The 16,893-nt window shown below is 42.3% G+C and overlaps 1 non-coding gene across 1 annotated transcript; it reads left to right on the forward strand.

Moving 5' to 3' along the window:
• Nucleotides 1–12,392: 12,392 nt before the first annotated feature.
• TRNAA-AGC (transfer RNA alanine (anticodon AGC)) lies at nucleotides 12,393–12,464 on the forward strand. The gene has a single exon. It is a non-coding gene; the product is annotated as a tRNA-Ala (tRNA).
• Nucleotides 12,465–16,893: the final 4,429 nt, after the last annotated feature.

Consider the following 16,893-nt stretch of genomic DNA (forward strand, 5'->3'; position numbering starts at 1 on the left):
CTCTACGTGTGAGTTGCTGGAATGTTGCACTTAGACTTTTGATTCTATTTCTGTCACCTTCTACTTTTGCTTCTCGTCTATCTTTGGCAATTTTAAGAGTTTCCTCAGACATCCATCGAGGTTTTTCTTTTCTTTTGGCTACAGGAATAGTCTTTGCACATTCTTCCTTGATAATATCTCTAGTTTCCACCCATAGTTCTTCAGGTTTACATTCACTTGAACCCAGTAATGCAAATCTGTTCCTTACATGGTTGTTAAACTCTTCTGGAATATTGCTTAGATTGTATTTTGGTGCTATGAATGTTTTGGTGGTTTTCTTAAGCTTTATCTTGATTTTCGATATTAACAATTCATGATCTGTACCACAGTCGGCTCCTGGTCTTGTTTTGGCCGAGAGAATAGAGCTTATCCATCTTCTGCTTCTAATTATATAATCTATGTGTGATCAATTTCTTCCTGAACACTGGCATAAAAACTTTCAATTTCTTCCTCATCTGCATCTGTAGTTGGGGCATAAACTTGAATGATGCTTATGTTGATAGGCTTTCCCTGAAGTCTGATTGATATTATTCGGTCAGACTTTGCATTATAGCTCCTGACTGCCTTTGCTACATCTTACCTCACTATTAAAGCAACTCCGTTTCTTCTCTTTTTGTCATTCCCTGAATAAAACACTTTGTAATTTTCTGATTGAAAATGTCCTAATCCAGCCCACTTTAATTCACTTACTCCCAGGACTGAAATGTTTAAACTTGTTTAACAATTTCTTGTTTAACAATTTCAAGCTTACCCTGATTCATGCTTCTCACATTCCATGTTCCTATTATATGCATCGAACAGCTTCGGACTTTCCTTTTGCATCTTTTCATGTCAACTGAACGTCCTTTCAACTTTAGTCCAATCACATCATTAAGAACAGCTCTACTCGTACTTGTCCTCTGCTCTACCCCAGTAGTGGATTGAGTGCCATCTGACCTGGGGGTCCCATCTTCCAGCACTGTATCTTTTTTCATTTTGGATTGTCTCATCATAGGGTTTTCAAGGTAAAGGTTGGTCAGAAGTGGTTTACCAGTGCCTTCTTCTGTGCAGTACTAACCAGGGTTAGCTGTAGTGGCACTGCCATTGTCTACAAAAGATCCTCCACCAGTGTAACCTTCCACTACTGCTGTAACCCAGTAGCTAACTTTCAGGGATTCCTCTGCCCCCATCCCCACTGGAACTGCCTGTTCTCTTCTGCGGATGTGGCCATTGATCCCTTAAGGGAGTGGATGCATCTTCGTCTGGTGTCTCAGCTGTGTCCATTCCGTCTTGAGTGACTCTGCTAGGAGTTTAGTCTCTTGACAGAGTCTAGACCCCTTACAGTATTGCTCTCAGCTTCCCTGACACACATAACCCCCCTCACCTTGTTAAGGTGTGCATCCAGAAGGCAACAGGAGGACATTGAGGTAAATTTGCTTGGGAAAGGGATAAGGTTTGGATAGCAGCAGGCAAGCAGGGGAGCACAGACTGCAGGGGGAAATTTGGCACAGCAAGGGAGATATTGGGAGGAGTGCTGAAGGCAAAGTACTACCCCATATCCTTCAGAACTGGAATACCTCACACCTGTATATAATTCTAGTGGCTACAGTTTGCAGTCATCAATCAAGAATGCCCAGAGCCTCCCTCTCTCTCTATCCTCTACCCCTAAGAAACACTACTTATGACCTTATTAGGAAAATGCTGGCTGCCTTGTAAAAGTGAAATCAGTAGCATCAGAGGGAGGCAAGACTGAAATAACAAAAAATGAGAACAAAAGGAAAGAAAATAATGAGTTGCCCCCCATTACAATAATTACAAAACAACCCATTTTCCTAATCATTACAAGTAAAACTAAAGAAACACATGTCTAACTACCCCCATTCTGCAATCATATCATAGTAAGGAATGCATTCATACAATATTTGGACAGTTTTGCAAAGTTTAGCTAGACTCATTTGTGACTTTTGCCTTTGTATCATTTTAACTACTCTGCTCTATAAGCAATCACAGAGTTGTCTTAGCATAACTCAGTGGATGGTATGATAAGATTGCACGGTATTATGCTCATTGATGTAATCGTGATCATTTTTGGGTGCAAACTCTGCTCAGTTGGGTGATGCATATAATGCAATCACATCATATGATGTGGCCACTGAAGTCAGAGTATTGTGACCACTGTGGGTTCCTATGATATGAATTTTCTACCTATTTCCTGTTTAGCCATTCTTTCCACTTCTGATTGCTTAAGCTATAATGGAATATCTTTCAGCTAGACTGATGCAATTTATGTGATCTATGTGGTGTGGAACACAGAGCACATTCTGCATAGCTATTTGCAAATGGATGTACACAGAAGCAGCTGGCCTACCCTAGCAGCTGACCCAACCCCATCTTATTAAAAGGGCAATTGAATCTCCATCTTGGACACATGCATGATGGTTCTGGAACATGTAGGGATGCTTGGCTGTGGGTAGTTTACGATTCTTTAAAATCGAGGTACTTATTTATATAACTTTTTTAAAAAGCTTTGCCATGTGTAAAATGGCAGGATGTTCAGCTATTACTCTTCAAAGAGCTGTGGTATGAAAGGTTTCCAGTGATTTGAATGCCCTTATTCTGAAAAGGATATAGTCTAGTTCTGGTATTGTATTCCCTTCAGGCCTCATGTTCCCCATATCAGATACATGCCTCCGATGTCCCTGGATAGATGCTAGATTATTCTGGGTCCTTTCAGCCATAGAATAGGCCATTAGTAGGAATCCTAATGCATACTCTACCATTTATGTAATTTATCATTTCAGCGCCTCACCATTTTTCCAATTTGACACAGAAGGGAGCTTCTCTTAAGGACGCTTCTTTTAAAACTCAGGATTGCTAGCACACTTCATTTGAAAAAATGTGCGTGCATACGCATACACACCAGTTCAAATTAATCCGTTAGATGCAACATCGTTTTTAAAAAGATTGTTGGTTTTTGCATCTTTTCTCCATCACCACTTCTCTTTCTCTTTTACTGCACCAATCATAACAGCACAAATCATAACAGCAGACTGAATTGCTTGGCTTTACAGCCATGATTGCAGGGTTATTACCCTGCCAGTATTATCCATAAATGGTTTATAATATGTGAAGCACCTCATTTAGTCCTTGCTTGAGGAACTTGGGCAATAGCAAATAATTTCTCAGTGACAGATAAATCTTCTGTTTAACAGCAAACAGCTTTGAATTTGTCGAGAGGGAGCATTTTACTATCTGGAAGTTGCAAATTTCAAACAGGCTAGCATTTGTGATGAAATCTTTTTTTGTTTTAGTCATCTTCAAAAGGCAGAGCTCTTCAAGTGAGGAGAAATATTAACTTAACAGTCGGTTTCCTAAAATTCATGTTCCTATTGTACAAATGTCTAGAAGACCTAATTTTTCAGCAACAAATTGTTCAGTGTGATAGTCTCTTCATACTGGGGCATAGCAAATCACATAGTGCTTCTTCATAGTGCAGAGAGTTTCGGCATTAACTGCCACCTGGCATAGGTGGTGTTGCTCTAGCAAGCAGGAGTCCCTAAACTTTCTGAGCCTTTGGGCACCTTTGGAACTTTCACACAGGGTGGTGGGCACAATCACAAAATGGAAGGGATGGAGGTCATGCATAACTCTAATAGTAACTCTTCAACATTTCAAGCAGGGTTTAACAGGGTGCTTTTTAAAATAAATGTATTTCTTGCATACACGCAGCTTACTTGAAGTCACACAGTGCTGTGGTGGCAGCTGCGGCCAAAGCAACATTTTAAAAAGTCTGCATAGCTGATAAGCTATGGTGGGAAAAGCTTCATGTAGCCCCATCCACTGTCTAAAAACATTCTGCAGGCACCAGGAAAGGTGTTGACAGTAGGGTTGCCAGGTCCCTCTTCCCCACTGGAGGAAGATTTTGGGGATGTAGCCTGAGGAGAGTGGGATTTGGGGAGGGGGGGAACTTCAATGCCATAGAGTCCAATTGCCAAAGCGACCATTTTCTCCAGGTGAACAGATCTCTATCGGCTGGAGATCAGTTGTAATAGCAGGAGATCTCCAGCTAGAACCTGGAGGTTGGCAACCCTAGTTGACAGACACCATGGTGTTCATGGGCACCACATTGGGTATGACTGGTCTAGCATGTCTCAACATCTAGTGGAAGGGCTACATGACTACAGCAGTACATTTTACAACAGTAGTGTGAAGAAGTCATTGAGGAAAGGCTCCTTCCAGCCCTAAGCCATATTGTGCCGAAGCAAATGAAAACAAAGCACTCAGACCACCACTTAATTTTGCAGAATATTCCCTTACTGATGGCAACTTGTTTCTCCTAATGTCTACGAAGGTATAAGATTGGCCATTAAATTATTTGTGTTTGTGTGTGTGGTTTATTTTGCTGTTATTTTACATGTTGCTCTGAGCTGTTTTTGGAAAGGAAGGCTTGCCTCCACTACAAATGCTAATTGGGGTTAGAGAACCTGTCAAAAGTAATAGTTTTTCAAATAAAGCTGTAAAGCATTATGGTAATTCTATGCAAATTGTATTAATAAAGGCTGGTGGCAGCTGAGATGGCTTGTTTGCCTCATGTGTTGTCCTGCGTTGTGGACTATTAAGAGTGCTTTTTCTACTATTACACTGGTAATTGTGAAGATTTAAGCAGTCAAAGGAGGCATCTGTGCCCACAATCCACAGCACAGAGGCTTTATCCGTCAGTGTCAGGATAGCTCAGTTGAGTCCTTTCCACTGTTGAATGCATTTGACTTGAAGGAGGGAAACAGTTCACCCAATTCCCATGGACTGTCTGTCCTTGCCAGATGGAGAGTATATATGCTAGAGGGAAGGACTCCTCAACAGACAGAATACCAAGTGGAATGTATTAGCATCTTGCATGAAAAAATCTAAAAAGTAGTTTTCCTATTTCTAAATGTCTCTGAAGGGTGGAGTAGATTAATTCCAGAAATCCATTGAAGGATTAGATACAGGCGATTAAATTTTTACCTCCGCTCATCAAAACTCTACAGGTGTAGTCCCATATAGATTTGCTTAGGACTCAATTCCACAGAGTTCAGTGTGACTTCTTTCCCAACAGGTAGGTTTGGGATTGGGCTGTAAAGGGACAGAGGGGGCTTGACCGCTTGAACCTTGTAGCATTTGACACCTGGCAGCCTCAGAAGGCAAACTACCGTATATACCCGTGTATAAGCCGACCCGCGTATAAGCCGAGGTGCCTAATTTCTCCCCAAAAATGGGGAAAAATTAGGCACCCGCGTATAAGCCGAGGGTCGGCTTATAACCCCTCCCCCCCCAGCTGGCTTACCTTATCCAGAGGCAGGAGGTGGCGGCAGGGGACCCCCAGTGGCCCGGGAGGCCCCGCAGGCTGCTCCTAGGCCGCTCCAGGCCTGGCGAAGGCTGTGGCGACCCCCCCCCGCGGCCCAGGAGGCCTTCCCAGGCCGGTCCTGGCCGGGGGGAGCCGCGCACGCCTGGCGGGAGCGGCGGCGCGCCCCTGCAGCGGCTGCAAGGAGGCCCTCCGAGGCCGGTGCCGGTCTGGAGGAGCCGGGCGCGCCCGGCAGCGATCACGCCCGGCCCTGCAGCAGGCCCTCCCAGGCCGGTGCCGGCCAGGAGTAGCCGGGCGCGCCCGGCTGCGATCGCACCCGGCCCTGCAGCAGGCCCTCCGAGGCCGGTGCCGGCCTGGAGGAGCCGGGCGCGCCCGGCAGCGATCACGCCCGGCCCTGCAGCAGGCCCTCCCAGGGCGCTCCTGGCCGGGGGAAGCCACGCTGGCCTGGCGGCGATGGCGGCGGAGGTAAGTTCCCCCCTCCCTCCTCCTCCTCCTCCTCCCTCCTCCCCTACCCTACCGTATTGACCCGCGTATAAGCCGAGGCCGACTTTTTCAGCCCTTTTTTGGGGCTGAAAAACTCGGCTTATACGCGAGTATATACGGTAGATGATACAATATTTTTTTTAGATTTGAGTCTGAGTTTCCTTGACCCAGCTCTCATACCATCAGCTAGCCTCACACCACACTGCTGAGAACTAACTTTGCAGAGCTCCAGTTTAGATGGGGGCTGCATGCAGAGGGGAAAGGGGGCTTCCACTTTATATAAATAAATAAAATATATAAATAAATTAAATAAAATAGAATTTAAATTCTTGTGACTTTTTTGTATGATTTCTTCCAATCAGAAGAAAACGTTCAGAGCAAAAACCTATACACAGAGATGCAATGCTTGGCCTCCTTTGTGGGCTGGTAAGTACTGACACATCTGAAGCATGGATCACAAATGCAACAGAGTGAAATGGTAATGAGAAAATGGAGCCCTGATGTGGTAGAATGGACATCACCTCTTCAGACTGCAGGTGGCGAATTCCCCACTTGAATGGATGTTCTTTCACATTAAGAATTCCCTGAAAATCTTCCTTTGCCATTCAGGTCAGGGCCAACCTGCAGCTACTCTACTTTAAATTATTCCTTGCCCTCCCATGGAGTAAACACGTTTGACATAACCCCTGTTCCAGCACAATTTGTGTTTTTGCAATGTCTATTTTGCACATGCTAATATCAAACTAAACAGGATGGTGGCAGATCTGTTTGATTAAACAAGATCTGTTGATGCGATAGATGACTGGAACAGATTCAAGTTTAAATAAATGATCTGATGTCATCACATCTAATCTGGCCATGTTTATAAATACTTTGCTGGTGAAAAGGATGTATTGCTAAAGTGAGTCAATTTTTGGAGACATGCTGATGAATTAAGAACAAAAGAGTTCCATTCATGGAGGACACAATTCTTTACATAAAAATAAAAATGTATTAGATCTCTTTAAAAGTTGTTCAGGGCTATCAAAAGAACAGTGTTCTAGCATTCACTTTTGAAAACCACGGGGTGTGCTATCAACATAATTAAAATGAAAGCATCTCAAGCTATTCTCTTACCTCCCTTTCATGTTATTGTCCAATTGTTCAGAGCTTCTGTTTGTTATAGCAATGAAGCAATTAAGCACAGCACGTTGTAACAATAGGGATCATAAAGTCAGAGTCAGCTACATTAGCCACGCAAGTATCAGCACAGGGAAACGTTAAAGAAAAGATCATGATCGTAATTGAAAATAATTAGACGACACAGCTCATTGGGTCAATGTTGACATCTACTGTGCACTTCGGTGCTCTCCAGCATGCACTGGCAGCCACCTTTTCACCTGAGCTCCAAAATTCTGGCCCCTTTTTTCCTTCAACAAAAGAGATCTCTCAACTAATCACTATAAACTTATGTCTTGATAGTTCAAAACATGTTCAGTACCAACTTGCAAAGGATATTAATTGCTACTTAAACTGCAGATAGGAACAAATTACCAAACTACACATGGATGGAATGGAGCTGGCATTTGCAGAGCAAGTGAAGAGCTTGGGAGTGTTCATAGATCCAGCCTTGCTGTTTGAGGAGCAGGTTAGTGAGGTGCCCAGGAGTGCCTTCTATCAACTGCATTGGGTTAATCAACTATCTGCTTCTCAACTGACCTGGTCATGCTGATCCATGTTTTGTAGCGTCCAAGCTAGATTACTTTAATGCAGTGTACATTGGGCTGCCCTTGAAGGCAAACTGGAAGTACAACTGGCTAAAAACAGCTACAGCGGGTACCAGTTGTTTCTGAGTTCAACTCAAGGTACTGGCTATGGCCTTTAAAGACCTTCACTTTATCACTGTCTCTCCTTACTTGTCTCTGTGCACTAACTATGGTTGCCACCTACTAGGCAACCCATTTACTAAAGCCTATGCTTCTTCTATACTAGCCCCTACCCTGTGGAACAAGCTCCCTGAAGATGTGAAGGAGATATTTGCTTAAGGCTTTTAATTAAGTGTGAGCTGTAGGTTATTTTCCTGGTGTTGATTTGGATTTTATGGTACTTTGTTTATTTTTAATTTGGAATTGTAAATTATTTTAAGTAATAAGGGTATGGTGAGGTATAAATATGTAAATTGATAAATACATTTATTAGGATCTGAAACTAGGTTTTTAAATATATATGTATATATACTAACAAAGTTACACCTGTTGTACTGCAATAATATCACTTCCTTTTTTATGTTGAATTTGCACATTGACTAAGTGATTACACACCTGTTATGTAGAACGGCCTTTATCTTAGACAGTTAATTGGAACAATTACAGAAAAGGGTTAGATTAATTGCTTTTTAAGAATTGTGATTGGCCTTATCTGGCAGTAGCAGATGATCTCATAAGCACTTGTTGCTGGCTATTTGCACTTAGGTTTCTTATTAGAAGTGTGAAAAAACCCTGGTTCTAATTCCCACTCATTATAGACTATGATGATAATGAATCCCCACTCATGCCATGGAAGCTTGCTGGAATATCTTGGGCCAGTCACACACTCTCAGCTTTGACCCTGGCTAGTATTTGCAATCCTGTGAGAATGTACCAATTGAAGTGTTTTTTTTTTTTTTCCTTTTTAAAGGGATCTCTTACTTTTCTACTGCTGTAGTTGGGGATCAAGATTGCCGGCTACAGTTTAGACTGCTATTTTTTCAGTTTGGCTTTACCAAATGCACACCCCTGTTGCTTATCTCTTATTTAGTGGTAACCAATCAGATACCTAGAAATAACCACATGATTGTGATGAATCAAACTTAGAGGGAGATAAGATTGATATTTTTCTATAAGTAAGCATTCCTGTGAAAAGTAAATCAGATTTCTCTGGTAGAAGCCTCAGAAGAATAAGAGGTGAGATCTCTCGGTGAGATTTTGGGTGTCTTGGGCTTTTTTGATAATCCTTGAAAGCAGTGAGACATAAGCCGAAACCTCATTTGTTTTAAAACTATCAGTTATAATATGAGGAAGCAATGCTACTAATGCTGATAATTTTAGCCTTGATTTCCACAGTTACGGTGGGGTTAATTCTTTTGTGCCTTTATTTTTTTCTGTCTTGCTAAATAAAAATAATCTTTTTCTTTGCTTAATAAAAGATAAAACTTTATGCAAGTGTCTTGTTTGGTTTGCTGGCTAGTAGTTCAAAAGAAAAGAACTCACTCCCTAATTTTGCATTATCAAGATTTAGGAACAGAAAAGTTTCTCTAGCATAATAATCCCTGGAGATTACCTTTCCGCTTTCATTATGCTCAGTATAAGTATAATAATAGCTAATATAGTAACAGTTTAATACAAATACCTCCCAGGGACAGGTGAAAAAACAAGTTTTCGCAACCATGTTATCAGAATAGATTCCCCTCCCCCCCCCCCCGCTTGGCTTCATTGATGCAGTGAAGTGTATGAATGCCAATAGGTTAGATTCAAACTAAAATTTCCATCAGTGGGAGGGAACGCTCCCTCCGCCCCCTTCCACAACTGCAGCCTACTGATTTCCATTAAATGCTGCTTCTGGATGCTCCTGAGGAACAATACAATGGAGATCTGCAGCGGGAAGGGGAAACTTGTATTAATTGCCAATTTAGTTTGGATCCAACCTTGTTGGAGGGCCAGTAGAACTCAGTGAGGGAAACCTAATAATGTAAAGATTAGACTGACTCCACAAAAGCCAACTAATCAAGCATGGTTAGGGTTGCCAGGTCCCTCTTTGCCACCGGTGGGAGGTTTTTTTGGGTGGAGCCTGAGGAGGGTGGGGTTTGGAGAGGGGAGGGACTTCAATGCCATAGAGTCCAATTGCCAAAACAGCCATTTTCTCCAGGTGAACTGGTCTCTATCTGCTGGAGATCAGTTGTAATAGCAGGAAATCTCCAGCTACTACCTGGAGGTTGGCAACCCAAAGCATGGTTACAGGAATCGAGAAGGCAAAGCAAGCTGGTTTCAGTTCTGTAAACCTTATAACTGGATAAGAAGCCAAGAACAAGGTTGCCTTTGTACTCTTCCTAATGATAAGTGAAAGCTCCATACTCCTGACTTGATAGGGTGTCAAAACTAGCTAATTGTATATGTTCCGATCCTTAGGGTGGCTTATTTTTTTACTTGTAACACTGAATGTTAGGGGATACAGGTTATAGGGCCTCCTGGGCCAGGGTAGAGATACACAGAATCCTAAGAAAACACTCTAGGGTCCCATTTGACAGAAACGGAAGACTCTGGGATGAAAATCAATGGTTCTCTCTATATGTAGTGATTTTGTTACCAAAATCACTCTGGGTCCTCATTTTGTAATTACTGAAAATTGGCAAAATGGACTTCTTAGGGATGACATCTTCTTAGGCCCTGGCTAATATTTCCAATACTTATAGAGGCTGTGAATTGGATGCTGTTTACCAAGTGCCGTTATTTACCTCCATTATCATTAAAAGCTTCAGCTCCTATTTTCCAAGCATTAAGCCTTTATTAAAGTGGCAGGCTATTTTTCTTTAGGCTTGTTTGCAAGCCAAATAAAAACACCTAACCCTGCTTCTAGTCGTAACAGTGGAGGAAAGAACAATGGTGCTTCAGGACACTTCCTTAAAAAAAAAAAAACCTCAATAAACTACCATATCACCCTGCCTTGGATGTCTGTTCAGAATTAATGTAAGAACCTTAGAAAATACAAGTCCAACCATTTCATAATAACCTGCCTCAGAATAAAGTTAGATGCAGTAGAATCCAAACCTTTTCCAGCCCTCATTTGCAAACACATAAAGTTCTCAGCAGAAGAGCAGTGACCAATTTTGATACTGCTGTGCAGAGGCCCTTAAATCTGATCACTCTGCCTTCGTCCTGGAAAAGACAGCAAGACTGTTTTGCCATTTAATTTTTGTTTTGAGAAGCTATTACACAATTCACAGTTCTTGATGGAGGCAAAGAAGCCTAGATAGTGAGAGGCCACTATAATAGTTAATTTGTTCATTTGATTGTGGAGTATTTGCAAATGACATTATAACTATTTGTAGTTTAAAAAGGCAGGATTGTGGGGGTAGCTGACACTGAGTTTTCTTTGGATTGTAGTGCCCACAGACCGGGTCTGTGCAAAGTGTAATTTTAAGGTGATTGGAAGGTTTTTTTTTTTAAAAAAATTTTTTTACTATAACTTTGAAACTAAAGTGCACAACACAAGATGACAACAATACAATCCAGTACTTATGTCTTCTCGCTTTCTGAAGATAAGGATTTCCATTTTTCCAAGGTTGAATCTTCCTAATTTAGCAAATTACCAATGTCAGCTCATGCCTAATCCATACAGCCACTGTAGCTGGCCTCTCCAGATAATCAGCATGTCAATCCATTCTATACCTTTAAAAAAAAATCTATAAGGACTTCTCACTGATGAACAATTTAAGGATCTTTCCTCCTACTGCTCACATGGATTTGTATTTATTACCGGTAAATGAATCTAGGTGGTGAGACAGAATTAGCAACCCAAAAAGACCACTTCAGCTAGCAGCACTGTACAGGCTTGCAAAGGTTACACCAAGGTTAAAATGGTGAACTCATATTAAAGGCAATAAATGCCAAATTGATTCAATGGCTCTTACATACAATTATTCCATTGATAGTAAATTGGCTTAGTTTTTATGATCTTTTAAAAGGCTGGCCTTTGGAAAAACTAGCTGAATTTTAACCACAGTTCTGCTATGACTTAGGAAGTCCTTAGCGAGGACTAACTTAGTCCTTGCTCACCAGAGCTGAGCTTAAATGTTAACCAGATTATAAAACATGCCAAAATGTCTAACTGGTTAACGTGCAATAAGCAGCTTTGGCTGCTAGCTAGCTCTAATGCTTGGGTATTTCTTCAGCTGAACATATCATCTGTTTATGAATTTGCCCAATCTAGATTTTTTCTGCACAGATCACCTGTATTAGTTAATGGATTTGTTCTGATTCTCCATGTGTGTCTTTCAACATACTTTTGACATGATGGTGTATACCAGGAAAAACTCTAAGAGCCTATGCCTTTCTCCTTGGTATTTTTGCCAAGCAGCTCTGCTTGCTGCACAGTTGAGAAACTAAGAGCTCAGACCAAATCAGGAGTGGCTTCTGGTAAAGACCAATGAACACACAGAGCAGATGGAATTGAGGTTGAGTCTCCATAGACAACACTCATAGTTGGCATGGGAGACATCATTATCTTCCCTTAGCCTGCCAAGATGGGCAAACTTGCTTCAGGGTCGGTATATATTTATACCTGAAATGAATTGGTGGCTAAGGAGAAGGACTGCAAAGAACCACAGCATAGACAGGCAATGCGACTCACCATTGCTTCCTTCTGTGCCTTTACCTTCAAGGCAAATTTATGACAGCCAACCAATGCCTTATCACAGCTCTGATCACAGTAAGTTATGCTAACATTATGGAACAGTCACAGTGAAATGTGTATTTTCACAAGAGGCCCTTCAGTGACATTGTGAATGTTGCAATTGTGTTACAGGAAATAGCTGAGAGGGGCTGTGGCTCAGCGGTAGAGCATCTGCTTAGCATGCAGAAGGTCCCAGGTTCAATCCCCGGCATCTCCAGTTAAAGGGACTAGGCAGTTAGGGAATAGGCAATTAAAGGGACTAGGCAAGTAGGTGATGAGAAAGACCTCTACCTGAGATCTTGGAGAGCTGCTGCCAGTCTGGTTAGGCAATAATGACTTTGATGGACCAAGGATCTGATTCAGTATAAGTAGGGTTGCCAGGACCCTCTTCACCACCAGCAGGAGGTTTTTTGGGCAGAGCCTGAATAGGGTGAGGTTAGGGGAGGGGAGGGACTTCAATTGCCAAAGCCGCCATTTTCTCCAGGGGAACTGATCTCTGTCAGCTGGAGATCGGTTGTAGTAGCAGGAGATCTCCAGCTAGTACCTGGAAGTTGGCAACCCTAAGTATAAGGCAGCTTCATGTGTTCAAAGTGTAGTTTTTGGGGAGGGGCTGTGGCTCAGTGGCAGGCAGAAGGTCCCAGATTCAATCCCTGGCATCTCCAGTTAAAGGGACTAGGCAATTAGGTGATGTGAAAGACCTCTGCCTGAGACCCTGGAGAGTCACTGCCAGTCTGAGTAGACAATACTGACTTTGATGGACCAAGGGTCTGATTCAGTACAAGGCAGCTTCATGTGTGACATTTATTATAGTTTTAATATTCAATTTATAGAGGTCAAAGATACATATGAAAACTGCTCAAATGGTATGGAATGGGGACTATACACTATGGCCTCTTATGCATGGCTGTTTCCCTCTCTGTGACCCCTACAACAATTTCGGGTCTTTGTTTTGATTAGGCATGCCATTTCCGACCATCAAATTTGCCTCAATCTCCCTCTACATTTCTACATGTTTTGCCTGCGTTTACAGGGACCTGTTTTATCTCGAATTTGAAAACATGGGCAAAACGTGGGGAAATGCAGGGGGAGAGCGAGGCGACCTCTGATGGTCGGAAATGGCATACATAATCGAAACAAAGACCTGAAGTCATTGGAGGGGTGACTGTGAAAGAAATAGCCATGCATAAAAGTCCTAAGATAAATTCTTTCCATTCCTTATTCTTCTGAGGAACTCTCTTTTTTTAAATCTTTCATCATATATATACCTTGTCCTTCTTCTAAGGACAGTCTATATGATGTTTATCTTCCCCTGTGAAAGTCTGAGAAAGTGACTTGCCCAATTATCTTTAAGGATGAAAAAGAATTTTAAATCCATAACTGCAACCCTACATATAACATACTTGAACATAAATCACAAACAAACAAACACTTTATTACGGCCTTGCCAGAAAACTACATGTGGTTAGTTTAACGGGCAAATATACTCATATACATACTATAGGCTGTTGCAACATACTCCTTCTTTCTGGGAACTCAGTCCTAAATAGTCTGAATACATAATTACATAACCGATGGATGCCCTTTTGAGGTTAATCCTTACACTCCTTAGGAATACTCTAAGATTGACAAATTTTAATCCCTACTGCACAGAACCTGGCAGTGGAGGATGTATCCTGCTTGTTTTCCCCCAATAACAACATCTGCAATAAATCTGCTTGCGGTACCCCTGTGACACCTTTTATTAGGGGAAAAATGAGCTGGACATGAGCCTCATTATACCAGGGACAACCAAATAAAACATGTGCCACTGATTCCAGCTCCCCTGACCCTTAGGGGCAGAGTCTCTCTGATATTGGTATCTTCTTAAAACAGCCTTCCAACATAGCCAAAGGGAGAGCCTGGATGCATGCTAAAGTAAATGCTCTCCTATGGCTTCCTCCTCCCAACTGAAACAGATAGGATGCTGGGGCTTCTTTGTACCTATTATTCTCTGTTGATGTGAAGGTCGGACACCTCCCCACATCCTCCTGTCTTTCTGTGTCCCAGATCCTCTGTTTAATTAGACTTTTAGCCTGTTCGTATCCCATCTGAGGCATGACCTGTGGGTCCAGTCCTATTCTAACCAACTTTCTAAAGACAGCCTGAAGCCATGATGATTTGAAATTATCCTTTAGAATCAGGGCAGAAAATCCCATTGGGTTGGTGATCATTTTAAGCCACATTTTAAGGCTCACTCTGGCCTCCACCCTCACCATCCCCGTAAATCACAAGGAAATCAGTGGGACTTACTCCAAATAAGTAAACACGCAAAGGATTACAGTCTAAGAGAACAATATTAAGCGGGTCTACTTAGACTCCAATTCAGGTTTGTAAGTCTCTATTCTCCAGCTGCTGCACCACTGTGGTTCTGTGAGCTGATTATTTGATATAATATTACCCTCTACAATAAATTAATGTGAAATATCCTAAGAAAGTAGCAGGGGTAAACGCTAAAAGACATGTCTCCATCAGAGTGACTTTTATGACCCACACCAAAAAAAATACACAGTAGATCTGTATTCAATTTGTACTGGACTGCAGTGCTCCATTTCCAAGTGCCAAAAGAACAGAAGGGTAGATAAAAGCAAGCACTTTTTAATGATCATATGGGACTACAGACTAAGAGTACAATCCTGAGGCGGGGGGAGATCCATGGCAGCCAGGAGCAGCAGAGTCACACTTCCTCCTCAGAGGCTTCCCAGCTGCCATGGACATAGGGTTGGCAACCTCCAGGTACTAGCTGGAGATCTCCTGCTATTACAACTGATCTCCAGCAGATAGAGATCAGTTCACCTGGAGAAAATGGCCACTTTGGCAATTGGACTCTATGGCATTGAAGTCTCTCCCCTCCCCAAACCCCGCCCTCCTCAGGCTCCGCCCCCAAAACCTCCCGCTGGTGGCAAAGAGGGATCTGGCAACCCTACATGGACACCAAAAAAAACACCCCTTTTAAAAAAGAAAAAGAAAGAGAAAGGGGGAAAAAGCCCCATTGAAAAAAGCAAGGCTGGGCCACCAAAAAAGGTGGTGCAGCCCTGCTGCCTCTCAAGGGGGCATTGCCGGGCGAAAGGGATGTGGAAATTGCCTAAAGGCAGCTCCACACCCAGGAATGACCCCCACCCCAAGTCGGTGCAGGCTTTCCCTTGTGAGAAAGCCCTGCCAGCGTGGCGGTGGTCAGTGGTGCCCGGAAGCCGGCATGTTTACCCCCACATCAGTGTAGGTGCCACCTTCACTAATGCAGGGTCATGCTGGCCCCAAAGGAATTTGGTGTGCCCCTCCTCCCCTTCAGGAATGGACTGCCCATTTTAAAAAGGATACACTTTTTTGCATGCCTTGATTTGGGGGTTAAAAAACTTTCAGCTGCTGGACAAACAGCTGTAGCCTTGCAATTCCCCCATTTTTCTGTGCTATGCATACCAATTGTATTGAGCTTTATACAGCTCCTATCACCAGGTTCTGACTGTATTATTTATCAAACACAGTAAAACTTGTGCAATATTTTCCGCACAGCTTATCCAAGTCTTTCAGGCCCTAAGAGGAATAGTGATTTACAGCACGATGACTTTTTCCAATCATCTCCCTGTCCCTCCCTGTGCACACACTTCTTCCTGGAGGCAGGAACACCGTATTCAAAATGATGACATTGTTCTTTTTAAATGTTGTAATAAAAATGTTAAAAGTCTTACTGGAATTATCCCTATTTCTCCACCTTCAATGTATCCCTTAGCCAAGTTACTGTCACTAATAATGGCACATTGTCAAGCCATCAGCATTTCATAAATTGAGAAGTTTTTAAAAAAAATTCTGAGGTGCTCTCTATCAGAACAAAGAGGTATATAAGGGGAAGGTCTTTTAGTTCATTGCTGATAAAAAAAACCCAGTAATTTCCTGGTGTGTAATCATGTGCAATATAATTCTCAGTTGTTCCTGATCAGGAAAGTTTTGTGAGTGGTTCCATTTGCATTCCTGCAGTGTTATGAAACAGGTGAGTGGCTCAACATACGGTTGCATGCTCTGTAGCACAAAAGTGTTTCCCAGCGCACCTCATGCAGATGCAGGATGAGGCTTGATTCCCTCCACTGCCTAGAGGGATAGAGGACAAGACAAAAGAGGGAAGGCAGAAAAACCTCACGCTGCCCATCCAAATGTGTTTGTTTAATGTGGAAGAGCCTGCACTGAGTAAAGGGGAAGTCTGCTAACATTTCCTAAGCGTATTACAGCTGTCTTGAGCTACTTAATGAAAGCTGCAACCTAGTGTAATGTTAACATGTTCATCCACTCTTGGGTTCAACTGGAATTAAGTACACCCAAATGTATTGCAACTATAGATCACAATGAATGAAAATGCAATCTTATCTAAAACTTTGTTCTATTTTAACCAGTTAACAGCTGTGGCTAGAGCTCTGGGCCTTATCTCATTTCATGTTACTTGAGGATTTTTAGAGGAATGGCACAGAATACTCTTGAATACATTGCATTATGTCAAAAGCATCTTAGTACCAGGTTTTAAAATGAACTGGGAGGATTCAAATAGATACACAAACTGATGAAGCATAAAAGATTGAGAAGGTCAAACAATCCAAGAATTTATCTGCAATTTCTGTCCCTTC

Source organism: Euleptes europaea, chromosome 1 (genome assembly GCF_029931775.1).
Source record: "Euleptes europaea isolate rEulEur1 chromosome 1, rEulEur1.hap1, whole genome shotgun sequence".
In the NCBI taxonomy this organism is placed as follows: domain Eukaryota; kingdom Metazoa; phylum Chordata; class Lepidosauria; order Squamata; family Sphaerodactylidae; genus Euleptes; species Euleptes europaea.